Genomic DNA, 22,201 nt, shown 5'->3' with positions numbered 1-22,201 from the left:
AAACTTTTGACTGGTGGTTAGATGGCACTAGTTCCATTGTATTTTTCTGTTTCATAAATCACATATACACAGTTACTGCAACAATATCCCCAGGTTTGACTGCAGTAATGCACAAGTTCTCTGTAAATGATGATGAGTGGATGGGTTTATTGACCTGTGACACAGCAGCCAGTGTGTGTCAGGGGCTCTTTCAGAGGAGAGGGCTGAGACTCTGAAAACACACTTCTCTTCACAGTACGAATAACATTACCATCAACCTCATCAAGAGGCAGAGCATCTGTAAAACACACAGAAGTGATTAAAACATAGTCAACGTGTAAAATAGCATGTTGGCACTCATATCTGTATCTTAACTAGTAGTTTATGTGATAATGCCAGTGATATTTCTCCATTGCTATAAAAGTGACTCTTATCGAACTCTCTTTCATTACAACTTTCATTCTCACAGAATTCTTGTTCGTCCCTAAATGTAGCGATGGCGACGGCCGATAAAAATAAAAATAACGTGAAACCATGTTTTGTCATTACATCAAACTCACAGGCATATTTTTTTAGTTTATATGCCCTGTACTTCCTTACATCACGTAACTAGAGGAAAACATCAGAACTGTCACACAAACAATCCTTCAATGTTCCACCAGAGGGCGCTCATCGGCTCAAAAACCCCAATGCTCCATTTATGCAATATTCGGGACTTTTTTGTCTTTTTGGAAATGTATGCGAGTTATAAAGTATAACCGATTAAATCTATTAGTTGTATGCAGGGCCTGAAATTAACACCCGACCACGCGCCAAATGCGGGTGAATTTTGCAATTGGCGGGTAAAACTGTCAATCTACCTGCCACATTGGTGGGTAGCCAATGAGAATTGAGTGAATTATTAGTTGGTGTTTTTTTTGCGTCTGTTTTTTTTTTTTTTAAGTCCGCGACGTAAAAGACGACGTTTTGGATGTGAGAGTAACAGTATTAAACTGTTGGTGAGATGGGATGAGATGAGATAAAGCAAAGCTGACGTTGGTTACGGGACAATGACAGTTACACAGATGTGTGTGCGTGTGTATGTTGGGAGTTGGGAACCAGTGAGAAAATGTCCAGTACCCGGTAACTTTACCAGTAATATTAATATTCATTTAGTTCTGCTTAACGGTTCCTGAAGGCTGTAATTAACAGTTGCCAGGAACTGTCTACTGACTAAATCAGCCATCAACACAGCCAGGCCAGCTGACAGTCTTGCCTGCCCAGATAGCAACATTGTTTCGGCCCAGATCCGGCCCACATCTGGCACTTGTGGAATGCAGATCTGGCCCACATGCAGCGTGGAATGACGGCCCTTGGGTGGCCCACTCCTGTTTGCCAGATCTGGGCCACAAGCAGCCCATAGCAATGCCACATGTCAGCCAAGAGCAAAGAAATAAACCAGAACTGGACCTTATCTGAGCCACAAAGTCTGTGTATATTAAATATGGAGTCATTTAACAGTGATTGGTGTTTCCATTAGTTGGGCTCTTAACTCTTATTATATCTTTTGTCTTCTTTGGCTGCTGTGACAGTGTGTTTGTCAAACACATTTACAGCAGCAAAGAAAGCTTAAGTGAAATGAGATCAGATGATGATGATTATCTACTGATGGGTTTATAATCATCATGAAATAACCTGTTTCATTTATGTTTTTGGAATCTAACAATTGTGTTGAACCATTAATATTTTCACAACACAAACCCTATGTTACTGCAATATGAGATCTAGCAATATTATAACAATCAGTTAGAACACTTTAACAAACATGAGCACGAAAAAATAAACGTAATATGACACACACAGACATCAACAATCAGCGTATGAATCTCAACAATGGTGACAATCAAAAGTACCTTGAAGTACCTAACCTTGCTGCAATGCATGCTGGGTACCAGCATAGTACAAAACTCCCAGCATGCATTGCAACATGAATAAATTATGCAGCTGAATTGTCCTATTATTTTGTTTAATTCTAAAAAATTGCTTTTATTTTTTGCTGTTGGTTTTGTTGTGAATTAGTAGCTTTTCAGTGATGTTCTGAATTAATCTGTTTATCTAAATATTTGTGATTGTCACCATTGTTGAGATTCATATGCTGATTGTTGATATCTGTGTGTGTCAGCATAAAATAATTTTTTTAATTCATGTTTGTAAAAAGATTTAAACTTACTAATATGTTAAAATATTGTTGGATCTCATGCTGCAGTAACACAGGGTTTGTTATGTGAATATATTAATGGATCAACACAATTGTTAGATTCAAAAGACATCAGTGAATGAGGTTATTTCATGATGATTATAAATCCATCAACAGATAACCATAATAACCTGATCTCATTTCACTTTAGCTTTCTTTGCCGCTGCAAATGTGTTTGACAAACACACTGTCACAGCAGCCAAAAAAGACAAAAGATATATAATAAGAGTTAAGAGCCCAACTAATGGAAACACTAGTCACTCTTATGGTGACTTCAAATGAAACACAGAGTTAAACCTCTGTTCATTCTCAATAAAAACTTCTGTAGACGTCTGACAGAAATAAAGTCAGTCTGGTTAGTAATAAGTGAAGCTGGTAATGCTGTTTGTGGAGTTGTTTAATCCTCCTCTGCTGAGATCTTCACAGATGTAATGTCTTCTTTTCTCTTCAGTTGATTTCATCTAAGGCTGTGTCTGAAGTCAGTTGTAGTTCTTGTGTTTCTGCTCGTCTCTTTTTCTGTTCTCTTCTTTCCTTCAGTGATTCTGCTTGTTAACAGGCTTATTAAGGCTGAAATGACTCCATATTTAATATACACAGACTTTGTGGCTCAGATAAGGTCCAGTTCTGGTTTATTTCTTTGCTCTTGGCTGACATGTGGCATTGCTATGGGCTGCTTGTGGCCCAGATCTGGCAAACAGGAGTGGGCCACCCAAGGGCCGTCATTCCACGCTGCATGTGGGCCAGATCTGCATTCCACAAGTGCCAGATGTGGGCCGGATCTGGGCCGAAACAATGTTGCTATCTGGGAACAGCGTTTGGATTATGGAAGTACTCACATTATTTTCAATTTGTCAACGAAAAGGAAAATAACCAACACATTCTCATCCCCAAATCGTCACTTTCAAACATTCTTCAATATCCGACGCACAAAGCACCCTTTAGCGTCCATATGAGACGCTTCGGTTATGGGTAGGTTTAGGCGTCATGTAACTGACGCTTTCGAAAGTTCGTCAATATCCGACGCACAAAGCACCCTTAGCGTCAATATGTGACGCTTCGGTTATGGGTAGGTTTAGGTCTGTGGTAGGGTTATGCGTCACATATGGACGCTAAAGGGTGCTTTGTGCGTCAGATATTGAAGACATTTTGAAAGCGTCAGTATATGACGATTTGGGGATGAGAACGGTCTGAAATAACATAACGGTAAAATGCACACTCTGCGTTGGTGAAAAGCTTCTGTCGACCGCCAAAAATTCTACCTCAAATTTAAAAACTCAAATGGATTTAAATCTGCAAGCCTGTTTACCTCAGGTTGTGTTTACAAGTAAGCACACTTGATGCACTTTGATAACTGCATTAGAGTTAAAGAAAAAAAATCAGGAGTTATCTTGTATGGTGCTCATATACAGTAGCCTAGGCTACCCGAGCTGGGTAGGTGCGAATTTTGATTAATATGATCTGTGATAATGCATAAATAAAACGCCATGTGGAATAGCCTATTGCTGACTGTCTTTCCTGTTATTGTTATCCTGCAGTGTTAATTTAGTCGGATGACTGACGTTATTCATTGTCAGGAGTCACGACTTCTAGGTGCATTTAAAGGGGCCGGGGGCTGTGTCTGTCAATTAAGCTGCAGCATGTGTGAGCCGCTGCAAACGGCTTTTAATTTTTGGTAACGCATGAGTACTCTAACGCGTTACTTTTATGAATAGATAACGCTGTAACATAACTGATTACTTTTAATTGATGGTAACGTTGTAACCTAATGAACTACTTTCCAAAGTAACTATACCCAACACTGGCTACTATCTATGTCTGTTGTGTCTAGGGCTTCATCGCCGACGCATAATTGTGACAAATGTCGACGTAGATTGACGTAAAAGTCGCATCAAATCCGCCTTGGTTGTTCACACTGCGGCCGCATTGAAAAAAATCAGATCTGGGTCTGATTTAGTACCACATATGTATGTGGTCTAAATCTGATTTGAAAAAATCAGATCTGGGCTAGATTTGAGTGTTCACACTACCTCTGAAGAAGTCTGACCTGGTCACTTGACCCCCAAAAAATCAGATTTGGGCCACTTTTGCCTGCAGTGTGAACGGGGCCTTACACTGGGGACGCTGGGGACATGTCCCCACCACTTTTTGAAATGGCTGATTTTGTCCCCACCACTTTTTGAAAGCATTTGGTTAAAATGTTCTGAAAAATCAAGCGAACCAAGAAATGTTAAAGGTTTATTTGCACAAAATAAAACATGCAATGCAGTTTAGATATACAGAAAGAAACAATGTACATTGTCCAAAAAAAGTAACTTAAACAAAATAAACTATTACTGATTCTAAAATGACCCAAAAACATGCATGCTCCGATCAGTAACTTGAACAAATTCTTGACACAGTTTCTTCTTGTCCAAGTTATAAATTCTCTCTCTGTGAACATGACAAACAGCCACACTGTTGAGTCGGGTTTGTGACATTGAAGAGCGCAGCCAGGTCTTCAGGTCTTCGTCATGCACTGACCGTTCTAATCACACAGGTGTGATCGTACGCTCCAGGGACCAGCCTAGACTGATCACACCGGTGTGATCGTACGTGCGAAAGGGTTAAATGTTTAGCTAGCTAAGTTACTGAATTTTTCTACAATTGATTATCCTGTGCAGTGTTGCCATATTGGGCGGGTTTCCGTCCAATTGACCCTTCGCAAAACCACGCCCCGAACACGCAGATTGGCTACTGACCAATGTCAGTCTTATACACTCAAAAAAATGAACTAGGAAGGTTGTGCACTTTACATGATATATTTATATTTAGTTTACTTATAATAATTGTGTTTGTTGACTTGAAATGTTTTTTTCTATTAAGGTCCACATAATTATGTCTCAACTTAACAGTACAAAATCCTAACGTGTCGTCTAAACACAAACCATTTATGTTAAGTAAAAAATTCTTACATCCAGATGGTGGCAGTATAGTGCGACGCCAACTGCCATTTTGCCCTAACTTAATTTGATTGTGTTCAATCTGCTTAATATGTAAAATTTAAGTTTACTTAATCCGTTTGTGTTGGATTACATGAATGATTTGTGTTGCATTAACTGAAACTGGGCAGTGCTTGTTAGTTCCCAGCATGCTTTGCATATGGTTGAATTAAGAGAGAATAAATGTTAAAATTAAGTGTTATTTTATGTTTTTTTGAGAAAATGAGAAAAGGGGAAGACTTGATAGTGTGTAATTGTGTTTAATGTTCAATTACATTGGAATGATTAGAACCATTTAAATTACAGTGGGTTATCCTTGTGGAGAAGTGTGGAGCATTTTGTTTGGCTGTGGACTGATTTAATTACTTTTAACTGCTTTGGTTGAAGGAACATGTAAATCGTAGCATTTAAGATGCTAATATGTGCTACTGCTAGCAAATACACTGAAAAAAATGATTATGGCCCCAATTAAATTAAGCATAATGAAATTTTGCTCATTTAAATCATTTAAATTTAGTTGTTGATTTTAATTTTTTAAAAAATCAGTGGTTTATGAGAATGACATGCATTTTGAATCTAGCTATGTGAATTAATTAAAGTCACTTAAAAAAAAATAAGTTGGTTCTTTGCGCATGCGCACATCTTTGGCGCCTTTCCAGTCAGCTTCTTCAAGTAGTGCAAGAGTCGGAGTTGAATTTTTTTGGAGGTGGAGTTTTTTCATTCCATTTGCACAGTAAGTAATAATTCTTATTATATATCACTGTTTATTACAATACATAGTTTGTTGGTTGTATAAAGAGTATAAAATGCTCTGGTTCAGATTCAGAACATGTAAAGTTAACGTTATAGCAGCTAGACAAAAACACACAGCGACCGTCACATACTTTGCGCGCGCACACCATAATTGTTCAAATATTACTGATTTTATGTCACGGTATGTACTTTTAAGATATTTTAGGCGAGAATGTAGTTTTATAAACTTCAAATATGGTCTTTGTTTATAAAGATAGCTCCTAAAAATTGTTCAACGTTTTCTGAGCTCCAGACCGTCATCCTCCGAACAGACCGTTTACGTTAACGTTATACACCCGGTTAATCTGGTTATACCTAAGTCCTTAAAGAATTTGCTGCGGCTTCTAATGTGTCTTTGGTGGTTACACGTGAGATATAAATCGTTCTGGACGGGTAATATTTGATCTATTATTTCTTTTAGAGCAGCTGGGTGTTTTTAGCCGAGCGCCTGGCGTTTTCAGTGGCTGAAAAAGGGTGCGGTAAAGTAGGTTTTATGTTGGACATTCGTTAGACATTCGCCAAGCAAATTAAGGGACTGTCTCAAAACTGCACACACACACACACACACAAATAAGCATTCCAAGGTGCGAAACCACGCAAAGCATACTAATAAAATGTAAAGATGTGAATTAAGTGGACAACCTATTTTTTGTCAAATAGGCTTAGATAGTTTTAAGCTGTGCATGGGATATTCACTATGAATGGGTACATGGTTATTACATTGTACTCCCAAAATTTCATTTTATCTTATAGAAACAGGTGATATCACACCACCTGGAATTTGTTCACCAACCCTTGGAGCACACCATACACGACTTGAATTTGGAAAATGTCATTTAGTCTATTTTTAATGAATTTTGGAAATACGCAAATCTATATAACTTCCTGGTCATGTGACCTGATGATGTCACACCACATGTAATGTATTCACCAACCGTTGGAGCACACCATACACGACTTGGATTTGGAAAATGTCATTTCGTCAATTTTTAATGAATTTTTGAAATACGCAAATCTATAGAACTTCCTGGTCATGTGACCTGATGATGTCACACCACCTGGGATTTATTCACCAACCCTTGGAGCACACCATACACGACTTGGATTTGGAAAATGTCATTTCGTCTATTTTTAATGAATTTTTGAAATCCGCAAATCTATATAACTTCCTGGTCATGTGACCTGATGATGTCACACCACATGTAATGTATTCACCAACCCTTGGAGCACACCATACACGACTTGGATTTGGAAAATGTCATTTCGTCTATTTTTAATGAATTTTTGAAATCCGCAAATCTATATAACTTCCTGGTCATGTGACCTGATGATGTCACACCACATGTAATGTATTCACCAACCCTTGGAGCACACCATACACGACTTGGATTTGGAAAATATAATTTCGTCTATTTTTAATGAATTTTTTAAATACGCAAATCTATAGAACTTCCTGGTCATGTGACCTGATTATGTCACACCACCTGGGATTTATTCACCAACCCTTGGAGCACACCATACACGACTTGGATTTGGAAAATGTCATTTCGTCTATTTTTAATGAATTTTTGAAATACGCAAATCTATATAACTTCCTGGTCATGTGACCTGATGATGTCACACCACATGTAATGTATTCACCAACCCTTGGAGCACACCATACACGACTTGGATTTGGAAAATGTCATTTCATCTATTTTTAATGAATTTTTGAAATACGCAAATCTATATAACTTCCTGGTCATGTGACCTGATGATGTCACACCATATGGGATTTATTCACCAACCCTTGGAGCACACCATACACGACTTGGATTTGGAAAATGTCATTTCGTCTATTTTTAATTAATTTTTGAAATCCGCAAATCTATATAACTTCCTGGTCATGTGACCTGATGATGTCACACCACATGTAATGTATTCACCAACCCTTGGAGCACACCATACACGACTTGGATTTGGAAAATGTCATTTCATCTATTTTTAATGAATTTTTGAAATACGCAAATCTATATAACTTCCTGGTCATGTGACCTGATGATGTCACACCATATGGGATTTATTCACCAACCCTTGGAGCACACCATACATGACTTGGATTTAGAAAATGTCAATTTGTCTATTTTTAATGAATTTTTGAAATACGCAAATCTATATAACTTCCTGGTCATGTGACCTGATGATGTCACACCACTTGGAATGTATTCACCAACCATTGGAGCACACCATACACGACTTGGATTTGGAAAATGTCATTTCGTAAATTTTTAATGAATTTTTGAAATACACAAATCTATATAACTTCCTGGTCATGTGACCTGATGATGTCACACCACCTGGGATTTATTCACCAACCCTTGGAACATTTTTACAGGTTTTCAATTTTTCATTTTTTTCTAATTGATATTAAAAGAGGAATTTGACAAAGCTGTGAAATTAGATTGATTTCACAAGTAATGACCATTCACATTAAGAAATACATGTTTTGTCATATTTTCATAGAGGAAAAAGAAATTAAGTGCATACAGTTATCTCATGACATCCCTTTATTGAAGAAAACATACAGAAGTTAAACAATCAAGAGTTTTATTTAATTTTCGTCTGTTTCTTTAAATATTAACAAATGTGAACTTATGGTATTGGGATTTTGTAATATCACCATTATGTAGGCTAGTATAACAGTGAAAAAAGTAGTTGCATGTCTTATAACTGTAAAACCAAATGCTATATTTCAAAAGGCACCAGAGTTTTTACTAAAATGCAATTTTCATGTTAATAACATACACTGTAAAAAAAAAATCCTAATTTTACAGAAAATAACTGTGATTTTTTGACGATCATTTTCTTTAATTTTAAATTGTACTCAAAACACTGTAAAATTACAAATAATATCTGTAAAATAAAAATTCAGCTGTTATTTTAGGTATTGTGACATTAATGACAAATTACAGTTATTCACATTTTTTATACAGAAAATTGATTGTATTTTTCATACAATATTTTTTCTGTTTTCTTAAATTACATAAAAATGTATGTAAAATTACAAACATAATCTGTAATTTAACAGAAACAAAACAGTTAAATGATAAAATGGTCAAATGACTGTCAGCTCCCCAAAAAACTGTAAAACATCCTAAATTAAATAAACTGAAAAACACTGTTATTTTACAGGTATTTCCTGAATAATCATGATCAAATACCTTCATTGTAAAAAAAAAAAATTAAAAAAAAAGGGTAAAATGACTGGCAGCTGCGGCTGCCAAACAAAAACCTTAAAATTAAAGTAAAATATTCTAATTTAAATAAACCGAAAAAACACTTATTTCACAGGTATTTCCTGTATTATTATGATCAAACACCTTCATTGTAAAAAAAAATCGTAAAAAAAAGGGTCAAATGACTGGCAGCTGCGGCTGCCAAACAAAAACCATAAAATTTAAGTATAATATGCTAATTTAAATAAAGTGTAAAAAACTTTAAAATAATTTTGATGTCACCATGATTGTCAGTGTCTGCTTTAGTTGGGCTCATGACCCTTGAGTTTATAATTTTTATTTTTCTCTGGCTGCTTTAACTGTGTAATTGATACACATTTGTTATAGCAATAAATACTGGAGAAAATATCAGATGATCTTGGTTATTCATTGATGATGTTATAGTCATCATATGATGATCTGATTCACTGATGTGTCAGTCAAATCTCTGAATATATTAGCTTAGATTTCATAATATGTTGATTGAGTTTAGTTTTATACAAAGTCTATAATTAATGTCATAATTTTTCACATAATCCTTGAAATATTGTGCCATCAGTATTATAACACTCTATATAATAGAGTGATTATAATAGAAAAAAAAAAAATATATATATATATATATATATATTGTACAGAAAAAGTTTTGAGCTGGTTCATTTTTTTAGTAGTATAGAGACATCAAGAATCAACATATGAAACTCAACAATGGTGACAACCAACAAAGCCTTTTTGTGACTTTATAGTAATTCAGATTTTTTTTCATTGTCACCATTGTTGTGATTCATACGCTTTTCTGTATAATGACTTCATAAAATCTGAGTATGACAGCACTGCAGGATATTCTATAGCAATTATATCATGCAAAATGAACAACTAATAATTAACCACTTAATCAGATATTTCATTTCAGGTGGTATTAATAAAGCAGGACACTACATGATGACTATTATCACTAAAAAGTGACCAACATCATCTGATCTGAGTTTCTCTTGGATTGCTACAATTACTAATATGCATCAGAGACACACAGTTAATGCAGCCAGAGACACATTAAAGTTAAACACTAAAAGTTCAAGAGCCCAACTAAAGCAAACACTGATCTCCATCATGGTGACATCAAACTTTATTCTTTTCAATAAAACTTCAACTTCTAAACCTCTGTTAATCCTCAATAAGAATGTTAGTATGAAATAAATAAAGTCTGGATTGTAATAAGTGAAGATGCTGAGATCCTGAGAGATCTGTTAGTGTTTAATGTCCTGTTGGGGTTTAAAGTGTTTCTGTGTGTCTGTTTCTGTTTCGTGTGTCACCATTGTGTTGAAGAGTAGAGCCTGAGCTTCAGTTCAGGATGAGCAGAGAAACACAGATGTTATGCTGCATGATGCTTTATTTAACAGACAGTAACTGTGTAGTTGCTGATGCAGTGACGTATAGTCACAACAAATCATGCATATAATTAACTGCATGTTTTTCAGTAAAAAATTCAGAAAATAAATGTACAGTTGTGTAAAAAATTATTTGATGAATAGAAAGTTCAAAAGAACAGCATTTATTTAAAATAGAATATTTTCTAACATTATAAATGTCTTTACTGTAACTTTTGATCAGTTTAACTCATCCTTGATGAATAAAAGTATTGATTTATTTTATTTCTTTCCCCCAAAAATAAAAATAAAATTCTTACTGACCCCAAACTTTTGAACGGTAGTGTTTAATGTTACAAAAGCTTTAGATTTCAGATAAATGCTGTTCTTTTGAACTTTCTATTCATCATAGCATCATGAAATAAAAATGTAAAAAACTGTTTTCAACATTGATAATAATCATAAATGTTTCTTGAGCATCAAATCATCATATTAGACTGATTTCTGAAGGATCATGTGACACTGAAGACTGGGGTAATGATGCTGAAAATTCAGCTTTGATCACAGGAATAAATTACACTTAACTATATATTCACATAGAAAACGGCTGTCTTAAATTGTAATAATATTTCACAATATGACTGTTTTTGTTTGTATTTTTAATCAAATAAATGCAGCCTTGGTGAGCAGAAGATACTTCTTTTAAAAACATTAAAAATCTTACCAATCTAAAACTTTTGACCGGTAGTGTATATATGTGTATATATATATATATATATATATATATGTATATATATATAATTTTTTTTATCAAAACAAAAAATCAAACATTTTTAGTCATTACTTTAGAGAAAGAGAATGAAGCATTATAAATAAACATTGTGATATCAAAATGATAGATCACGTCACATCTTATATGAATAGAGATGTCCTTCTATTTATATATTAATTTATTTTATTTGTTTGTTTGATGTATCAAAGACTTTTTTTTCTCTTTTTTAGAAAACATCAAAACAATGTATAGTGGCAATGGATTTTTTTTTTTTTTAAACATTAAATACATAATAATACTAAACAGTTGCATGGTTCGTATTGATTTTATATAAATATATAAATATTTATCTATATCAATTGTAAAACATTTAAATATCACTTTCTTCAAAACAATATCAGCTTCAATATGAGTGGCTCATGGGCATAACATATACAATTGTCTTCCACATCAACTTTAAAGCACAAGTGTCTAATGAGTGTAGGCCTACTACTCAGTGTTATGTATCTTATGAAAACTCATTAACTTTGTTCGTTATAGAATATCTATGAGGTGTCATCTATAATTTACTCCAATCTAAAACATGTTTCTTGAACAGAAAGTTCAATGTATTTGTAACATCAAGAATATATTTTGTTTAGACAATGGAGCATAGGCAATTATTACATCCGTAACTTAAAATTTTTTTATTATTCAGCCTAAATTGGGAAGTAGCACTTCAAGTGTCTCTAATCCAATAAGCCTCAAAAGTTCTCTGGGAATTGCATACAATTAAATATTAGCTAAATATTAGTAAATTCTATAAAACTAAAGATACCATCATCTTTAATCAATTTCCACAACCAAAATTCCCAAACCAATTGTCATTAAAAAAAGTTTTTGTTTCTAACCTTGATTTATTTACTATTCCAAATTGTGCATTAATCCTTTGTGGAGGAAGAAATTATTATTGTACAAAGTAAAACCTATTTATGAGTGTATAAGTGTAATTGGTATGTTATTAACATGAAAATTGCATTTTAGTAAAAACTCTGGTGCCTTTTGAAATATAGCATTTGGTTTTACAGTTATAAGACATGCAACTACTTTTTTCACTGTTATACTAGCCTACATAATGGTGATATTACAAAATCCCAATACCATAAGTTCACATTTGTTAATATTTAAAGAAACAGACGAAAATTAAATAAAACTCTTGATTGTTTAACTTCTGTATGTTTTCTTCAATAAAGGGATGTCATGAGCTAACTGTGTGCACTTAATTTCTTTTTCCTCTATGAAAATATGACAAAACATGTATTTCTTAATGTGAATGGTCATTACTTGTGAAATCAATCTAATTTCACAGCTTTGTCAAAGTCCTCTTTTAATATCAATTAGAAAAAAATAAAAAATTGAAAACCTGTAAAAATGTTCCAAGGGTTGGTGAATAAATCCCAGGTGGTGTGACATCATCAGGTCACATGACCAGGAAGTTATATAGATTTCCATATTTCAAAAATTCATTGAAAATAGACGAAATGACATTTTCTAAATCCAAGTCGTGTATGGTGTGCTCCAATGGTTGGTGAATACATTCCAAGTGGTGTGACATCATCAGGTCACATGACCAGGAAGTTATATAGATTTGCGTATTTCAAAAATTTATTAAAAATAGACAAAATTATATTTTCCAAATCCAAGTCGTGTATGGTGTGCTCCAAGGGTTGGTGAATACATTACATGTGGTGTGACATCATCAGGTCACATGACCAGGAAGTTATATAGATCTGCGTATTTCAAAAATTCATTAAAAATAGACAAAATTATATTTTCCAAATCCAAGTTGTGTATGGTGTGCTACAAGGGTTGGTGAATACATTCCAAGTGGTGTGACATCATCAGGTCACATGACCAGGAAGTTATATAGATTTGCATATTTCAAAAATTCATTAAAAATAGACGAAATGACATTTTCTAAATCCAAGTCGTGTATGGTGTGCTCCAAGGGTTGGTGAATACATTCCAAGTGGTGTGACATCATCAGGTCACATGACCAGGAAGTTATATAGATTTGCGTATTTCAAAAATTCATAAAAAATAGACGAAATGACATTTTCCAAATCCAAGTCGTGTATGGTGTGCTCCAAGGGTCGGTGAATACATTCCAAGTGGTGTGACATCATCAGGTCACATGACCAGGAAGTTATATAGATTTGCGTATTTCAAAAATTCATAAAAAATGTACGAAATGACATTTTCCAAATCCAAGTCGTGTATGGTGTGCTCCAACGGTTGGTGAATACATTACAAGTGGTGTGACATCATCAGGTCACATGACCAGGAAGTTATATAGATTTGCGTATTTCAAAAATTCATTAAAAATTGACGAAATGACATTTTCCAAATCCAAGTAGTGTATGGTGTGCTCCAAGGGTTGGTGAATAAATCCCATATGGTGTGACATCATCAGGTCACATGACCAGGAAGTTATATAGATTTGCGCATTTCAAAAAATTCATTAAAAATACACTAAATGACATTTTCCAAATCCAAGTCGTGTATGGTGTGCTCCAAGGGTTGGTGAATACATTACATGTGGTGTGACATCATCAGGTCACATGACCAGGAAATCATATAGATTTGTATATTTCAAAAATTCATTAAAAATAGACGAAATGACATTTTCAAAATCCAAGTCGTGTATGGTGTGCTCCAATGGTTGGTGAATACATTCCAAGTGGTGTGACATCATCAGGTCACATGACCAGGAAGTTATATAGATTTGCATATTTCAAAAATTCATTAAAAATAGACGAAATGACATTTTCTAAATCCAAGTCATGTATGGTGTGCTCCAAGGGTTGGTGAATACATTACATGTGGTGTGACATCATCAGGTCACATGACCAGGAAGTTATATAGATTTGCGCATTTCAAAAATTCATTAAAAATAGATGAAATGACATTTTCCAAATCCAAGTCGTGTATGGTGTGCTCCAAGGGTTGGTGAATACATTACATGTGGTGTGACATCATCAGGTCACATGACCAGGAAGTTATATAGATTTGCGTATTTCAAAAATTCATTACAAATAGACGAAATGACATTTTCCAAATCCAAGTCGTGTATGGTGTGCTCCAAAGGTTGGTGAATAAATCACAGGTGGTGTGACATCATCAGGTCACATGACCAGGAAGTTATATAGATTTGCGTATTTCAAAAATTCATTACAAATTGACGAAATGACATTTTCCAAATCCAAGTCGTGTATGGTGTGCTCCAAAGGTTGGTGAATAAATCACAGGTGGTGTGACATCATCAGGTCACATGACCAGGAAGTTATATAGATTTGCGTATTTCAAAAATTCATAAAAAATTGACGAAATGACATTTTCCAAATCCAAGTCATGTATGGTGTGCTCCAAGGGTTGGTGAATAAATCCCATATGGTGTGACATCATCAGGTCACATGACCAGGAAGTTATATAGATTTGCGCATTTCAAAAAATTCATTAAAAATACACTAAATGACATTTTCCAAATCCAAGTCGTGTATGGTGTGCTCCAAGGGTTGGTGAATACATTTCATGTGGTGTGACATCATCAGGTCACATGACCAGGAAGTTATATAGATTTGCGTATTTCAAAAATTCATTAAAAATACACCAAATGGCATTTTCCAAATCCAAGTCGTGTATGGTGTGCTCCAAGGGTTGGTGAATACATTACATGTGGTGTGACATCATCATTTTTCACCAATCTAAGTTGTGTATTATATGCTGCATGTGTGTATAAATACATTGTTGGTCATTTGAGGTATTTACATAAAACAACCACAAAGTTAAATAGCCTAGATGTATTTAATTTAAAACATTCAGTTTAATTACATATGTATAACAGATATATAAATCATATACAAGTTAAAAATTGGCTTATTCTATTTTTAATCCATTTACTAACATCAACTACATACGTAAAAGGATCACGTTTTTAGTGTTTTTGTGGAATAATGCACATACTTTACAAACTTTGTTGCTGATTTGGCACTTTTGAGACACTCCCTAACTTGAAGTGCCCAAGTGGGGATAGTTGTGAGGACTTTTTCATTTCCAATTCTTAAAACAATTACATCATCGAATAATATTAAAATTCACTTTTGACATTATGCTTTACAATGTGACCTAGACGAGATACAGCATCATCCACGACTATTAAGCCATTACATATCAATTAATGCTGCAGAAAAGATCGAATGTCTAACGAATGTCCAACATAAAACCTACTTTACCGCACCCTGAAAAAGACTTTGGTGAACTCGCGGCGCAAACACGTCAATTTAGCGTGTGCTTACATAGAAAAACTATGGAGTGGAAAACGACTTCTGTGGGAAAGGCCTCTAAGTTAATCGTTATACGGTTTGCATGTTACCGAAAAATTAAAACTTCAGTTAGCGATTATGGGTTTTTGAAGCAATGAGGGGGAGATTGTGTTTCTGCTTCCTTGTAAGTTACTTTGTCAGTCAACGACTGTGTGTGCTGTAGTATTTTATAATATGTGGATAATTTCATATTGGTAAAGTTCAAAATATAGCATTGGATTTCTGAATCTTTCAGTGACACAAGTTAACAATAGGGATCCTGTAAATATGTACCTGTAATTATGATCCTGTGATTTAAGCAAACATCTTTACTACTGAAACATCTCCTATTTTCGCTAGTTTTATTGTGTGGTTGTGGTATGTTCAGTATATATCTTGAACTAACAATAATAATCATTGTGTGCTTGCTTTCATTTGAGGTGCTGTCTGCGCATGCGTGACACTGAGGTTCCAGTAAGTAATGTTTCATTATGGAGCATCATTCATTACAGTTAACAATCTATTGACTGGTTAAAGAAAATAGTGGTTATGAAGCATAATATAATATGCTCAACGCTAAAGCATTTACATTTGGTTACATTATGCTTTTTTAATCTTTACTACTGACTGAGACAACCCCTAGTTTCACTAGCTTTAATGGTGTGGTATGAAAATGTATCCAGATTCCAGAACAAACAATAATAATCATTTTGTGCTTGCATGCTTTCATTTGAGGTGCTGTCTGCGCATGAGTGACGCAGAGATTCCAGGTTCACGTTTTCAGTCCAGTCCCAGAGTTTTTTTCAAACGATTTGCACAGTAAGTAATGTTTCATTATGAAGCATCATTCATTACAGTAAACAATCTGTTTACTGGTTAAGGATGTGTTTTTTTTTTGTACCTTAGGTCGACATTGGATGTTAAGTTGCTGGAGTTTTATTATTCCAACACTTTGCACAGTAAGTAATTTTATATTATTATAAATTAAAATTATAATAATTATAATATATCAATTTTATTATTATCATCACTCATAGTAGGGGTCTTAAAGGGGTCATGAACTGCATTATTTTGTTTTATAAATGTTGCAAAGGTCCACTTGCAATGTCAGTATGATTTTACTTCAAAAATTGCCATAATTTAGAAATAAAATCAGTTTTTCCTTCCCTGATTCTAGCCCTCTGATTTGAACGCTTTGCTGTGAGGCTTAAGTGTAAACGGAAGCAAAAAAACTAAATGTAATGTCCGCACACTGATATAACGGCTCCTTAGACATCAGACATTACGTTTAGTTTTTTGCTTCAGTTTGCCTCCTTTGTCCTGCACCTGAGCCCAGTTTGGGTTTGAGGAACTTGCACACCTATTTTGTATTATTGACTTAAGTGAAAGCACCCACTGATTGCCTAACAAGCTATTGCATATTGCATTTTTCTTCAATATCGTGCAAGCCTAACGATGAGCATTGTAGCCGATCACAGACATTATGAGAGTGTGAATGCTGTGATCTAGTCATTGCAACTTGATTTTTGCGCTCACAAAGGATTTCATCATAACTAACAGTGCAAACACAATGTAAATAAAAGGTTAGTTGATTATAATGGGACATTTGGCAAGAGTCCAGATTCAGAACTCACCTAAAACTTGCGCTAATCAGTTTAAATAACAGATTGTTTTCATGCTACTACCTGGCACTGCACATTATTTTGCACTCTTCAAAGGCATGTTTATTGCTTAGTTGCTCAATCCAGTGTTAGCGTCAAGCATGTTATTTACCTACTACTTTTCATGCGCAAATCAGTTTTAGCAGGGCCACAGTGGTAATGATGTAGTAGGCGTTGATCTTCTGCGGTCTTCTCGAGACGGTCTTTCACCGATAAATAGGTACCGGTATACTCCCAAACTAGTTGTTTTCTGAGCTTAGTTAATAACAATAAAAGCTGTTACAATTATAGACAAACGCAATGTGCTTAAGATACCAGCACAAACACTATATAATGTATGAATTTTGTAAATGACTACCTAAATGATCCACAACTGTTTTGTGTGTGTGTGTGTGTGTGTGTGTGACAATTATTTGCCTTTTTTGTCCAGAGCTGTTAAACTGCCCACTGTTCTTCAGAAAAATCCTGCAGCTCTTGCAGATTCTTTGCTTTTCCAGCATATTCTATTTATATTTAAAAAAAATTAAAACATCTTACTGTTTTAATAATTATATATATATGTTGTGGTCCTAATTTCCTTTTATTGTATAGACTTTTCAAACAGTTATGAATCAAAAACCATTTCTAATAACAGTTTCTTGTCATTTAAATATAGGACACTCAAAGAAATTAGTTCTTGGAAGACCTGGCAAACATCACCATGGGCATCACCGTGATTAAAAAGGAAAGGGGAGTTCTTGGAGAGTATGATGACATCGGCATTGTTATTGAAGGAGAAATGATTCTGGAGCAGATTAAATCTTTTGCACAAGCCTGTGCAATGATGCTGGGTGCAATCTATGCATTTGATTTGGCATACCCAAAAGAACTCAAGTACTATTTTGAATTTGTTCAGAAAGTCATTCTGCAGATGGATTCTGAAAGGCTGTCCTCCAAAATTTCAAAGACTGAAAAACAGTGTAATGCTGTAATCATTTTGCAACATGCATGAGTGTTCAGCCTCATGAAATTTGTTGCATGAAATGTGAGAACTTTGTTTTTAGGAGTTGTACAGTTTTATTGATTCACAAACAATGTGCTGTTGCCTGTTTCCACATGTGATGCATTTTTTATGTTTATGAATATGCAATGTTATTTGTTGGCACTTTTTTTCAACATTTGAGCTTTTGGCACTGTTTTAATGATTCAAAAACAAATGTATTGTGGCCTATTCCCACTTATGATTTTTTTTTTTTTAAATTCACAAAGAAAAGGACTTATTAAACGTTCACTACATTTGATGGCAGTCATTAAAGATAAGTTTAAAATATTAAAGTAATTTCTCTGTGTATTTGAAAGCCATTTAATAACCTCATACTGTCAATTAAATACCTCTAGACGTTTAACTAGTAGATTTAGCTTAATAATTTTGACTACTCAATAAAAATAAATAAATAATTTAAGTAGAAGTAAGATGATTAAACGGGTGGAATTACAAAAAAAAATTGATTAAATTCAACTAAATGAGTTTAGTAGAAGTAACATGATTAAATAGGGGTGGAATTACAAAAAATAATTATACTAAGGTAACTAAATAAAATTGATTAAGTCCAACTTAATTGATTGTACCTACATTTAAACAAATGCATTGCGTGGAACCACTTACGATAAAAAAATTGAGTAAATTCAATGAATCATTTTTTTCAGTGTAGCTAGCTATAGTCTATCAATTTAATTATGTGTCACTAAAATAAATGAAATATTAATGGATGAATGAAAATAACAAACACATAAGTTGGATGCAAATTAAGTAAATTAGTTGGGTTGACACTATTAAATTAAGCTGTGTCCAACCATAGTAAATAAGTTGAATCATTTAAATTTTTTTTACACCTTAATAAATTAAGTTGACCCAACGTAAGTACATTAAATTGGAATAACAGAATTGCATAATGCTGAAATAAAGCAAGTTAATCATGTGGAAATCATTTCCATGATTTTTTTATGTTCATTCAAAGAGTTATTTTTTTGAGTGTATTGAACTCTACGTTTAGCTAGCTACACAGAGGCTGCGTGGTCTGTAAACAACATAAGCCGGTTCTCGGCCCTCAAGCGGGAAGTTAGCTAACGTTAGTTCAAAATTCCATGGGACTACCGCTCCTTTCCAGCTTCATGGATTTGCGCTCTGGCCTGAGCAGGAATGGATGGACATGATGCACTTTGTTCAAACCTCGAAGTGTTGGGGAGGAGGTTTCATTTATCCATGTATTAGCCGGCTAACATCGTTAGTTCTTCTTGAAGTTTTAAAATTTTTCAACTTTAAGAGAAGATGTTGATCAACAGTACAGGTAGGGGAGTTTTTATATAGCATATATTTGCACTGTGATTGATTTTGTTAATTGTAGCCGATTAAGTAATTTACAGGTCAATGAAAAAAACTGGCTTTGTGTGTGTGTGTGTGTGTGTGCGCGTGCGTGCGTGAGCGTGCGAGAGAGAGAGGGCCTGTGTGCCATCTTATAGTTTTAAAATAGTTTGGATTTTAGTGTGGGTTTTTTTGTGGCATACATAATGACAGTATTTATCACGGCACTTTATATTGGTTACGCTATGATGTGCGATGGCAGAGGAGGATTTCACATTTTGTGGATTTGGTTCTCTGCACTGCATTCTATGTTGGTTGCAAATCCCACATTGTTTTAATTTTATCTGGTGTTATTTGCTGCAGATATGTTGCGTTGTATGCTTATGGTGTGTTTTCTTTTACATATGTAATGAATTTCATTGTAATCATTGACTTAAAGGTGAACTAAGTAACTTTTTTTACCTTAACTGAACAGCTTCGGAGTCATTGGAATGGTTATATTACTTATTTCGGGTTGAATGGTGGTCGTTTCGCACCCCCCTGGTGCCCGTGAGCGGAAAATACGCACTTGCAACTTTGAGCCGGCGGGCCGCCGGCCGCTGCGTCAGGAAGTCTCGCGTGATATCAGGTCTCGCGATGTAAACAATTGCTTTACGGCCAAAAGAAATCTGCTAAAATGCTGTCATTATTGCGCTCCCTCACGCTGTCCGAACCCGAATGAAGAAGACGTTTTAACGAATGTCCCATCTGCTTTGATGTCGTTGATCTATAGCCTCTGGTGTCTGAGAATCAACAACGAGTTTTTACAACAGTGTTGTCAAATATCTATTCCGAAGCTGTGGGGGGAGCTCTAGAGAGAAACCTGCGAGCAAAAAGCGAGAATACAGCGAAGAAATCCCGAAGCTACTGAGTGCTGCTTTAACGCGCTGCTGTTTTCTACAGTATGGTGCTTTGGCACTGTTCGGTTGAGCTGGTGTTGCAGGGACTGTTACATGTGCAGTCGACATTGTTGAGGGTTTTATGCTGAGTATTTTCCTGTCGTTGACTGGCCTACGCTATGCCCATTTTTGATGCGCCGTTATTCAATATTTTTCCCGTCCTGCTGTAATGTTTTTTCATCTGATCTTTTGTCCTCACCACTTTTCAAAACAAACTGACGCCCCTGAGTGATTGTCATGTGTTCAAATGATTATTAGATTTGTGATTCAGTCGATGCAATTTCCAGCTGAGTAAACAGTCCAAAATGTACGATACTTGTAAAAATGTGATGTGTAAGTAAGAGATTTGAAACAATCAACTATATTTCCTGTGTAATCTTGATAGATTTTCCAGATTGAGCTGTATAATGTGTTATATTGAGTTTACTCACACCACTTTGTTTATGTGGAAAAGTGAAATGTAAAATGGTGTTTTTCTCTAAAAATATACACTTGTAAGGGTTAAAACTGCATATCTACATCATGAGACTGTTTATCATTATTAATTGGTTATTCCATCGAAGTTATTCTGTTTGTTTCATTGGAGTTATTCTGATTTCTCTTTGTATAGAACTTCACTATATATAAAATAGATAAAGTGGAACATTAATGACCAATTGAAGTGTTGAGTGAACACATAGGGTGATGGTAAGAGACAAGACACATGTATAGTTGTATTCAGATGTTTATTGAAGTTACTTAAAAGTGTAATATAGAAGAGAAATGGTCAAATGTATTACATTAGCTGACTTAATGGACAATTGACTCCCCCCCCCCCCCCCCAAAAAAAACATTAAATGGCAATTTCTGGAGAGTTTTGTTCAAAGAAATGGAGAAATTGAGTGTTACATGATATGTGAAAAACTGCAAGGTTAAGAGCATACTTTGCATTGTTGTAGTATTAACAGGTATTAGGACATTTAGCATTTACATTACTGTTAATCAGCAGTGGTGGAATGTAACGAAGTACAAATACTTTGTTACTTTATTTAAGTACATTTTTTCACATATCTGTACTTTACATAAGTAGAATCAATAGTAGCCTACATAGGCTACTTTTGACTTTTACTTCGTTACATTTTGCAGCAATTATTATACTTTCTACTCCACTACATTTCTACAATGTTTCGTTACATTTTCTGATCAGTTTTCCCCTGCCAAAACAGGGATTGAAAAAAATCTCCTGTTTTCGGTGCTGATGCGGTGGTGACGCGTTCATGTAACATGTAAGGGTGGCGCTGCCAATAAAGGCCTAAAAGCTGTCACAAAGAACCGGCAAAAGTAATGATTATGAATATGTAAAATATAGCAAGGAGACATTTTAATTGTTTATTAATGAACAAGTGTTTTCTAAAAATTACACATGCAGCAGTCTGTTTACTTTTTGAATTGTTCTGTTTAAAAGAAGACATTTCAAGCTTTCTATATTTTTTTTTACCTCAGAATAGTTTATGTCACAATTCTGATTTTATAACACGAAATTTCGACGAATATCATGCAATTC

At 34.6% G+C, this 22,201-nt stretch overlaps 2 long non-coding RNA genes across 2 annotated transcripts; one reads left to right on the top strand and one right to left on the bottom strand.

Moving 5' to 3' along the window:
• Window positions 1–8,554: 8,554 nt before the first annotated feature.
• LOC309501875 lies at window positions 8,555–9,469 on the bottom strand. Its single transcript, XR_014207023.1, has 2 exons — window positions 9,345–9,469; window positions 8,555–9,185 (listed from the first exon to the last, which is right to left on the bottom strand). It is a non-coding gene; the product is annotated as an uncharacterized lncRNA (long non-coding RNA).
• Window positions 9,470–15,661: 6,192 nt separating this feature from the next.
• Window positions 15,662–19,064, top strand: LOC309500634. Its single transcript, XR_014206644.1, has 4 exons — window positions 15,662–16,192; window positions 16,454–16,537; window positions 16,625–16,677; window positions 18,035–19,064. It is a non-coding gene; the product is annotated as an uncharacterized lncRNA (long non-coding RNA).
• The last annotated feature ends 3,137 nt before the right edge of the window (window positions 19,065–22,201 follow it).

The sequence above is a fragment of the Leuciscus leuciscus genome (genome assembly GCF_965113295.1).
Source record: "Leuciscus leuciscus genome assembly, chromosome: 6".
Taxonomy (NCBI): Eukaryota; Metazoa; Chordata; class Actinopteri; order Cypriniformes; family Leuciscidae; genus Leuciscus; species Leuciscus leuciscus.
This window is presented reverse-complemented; position numbering and strand designations above follow the sequence as displayed.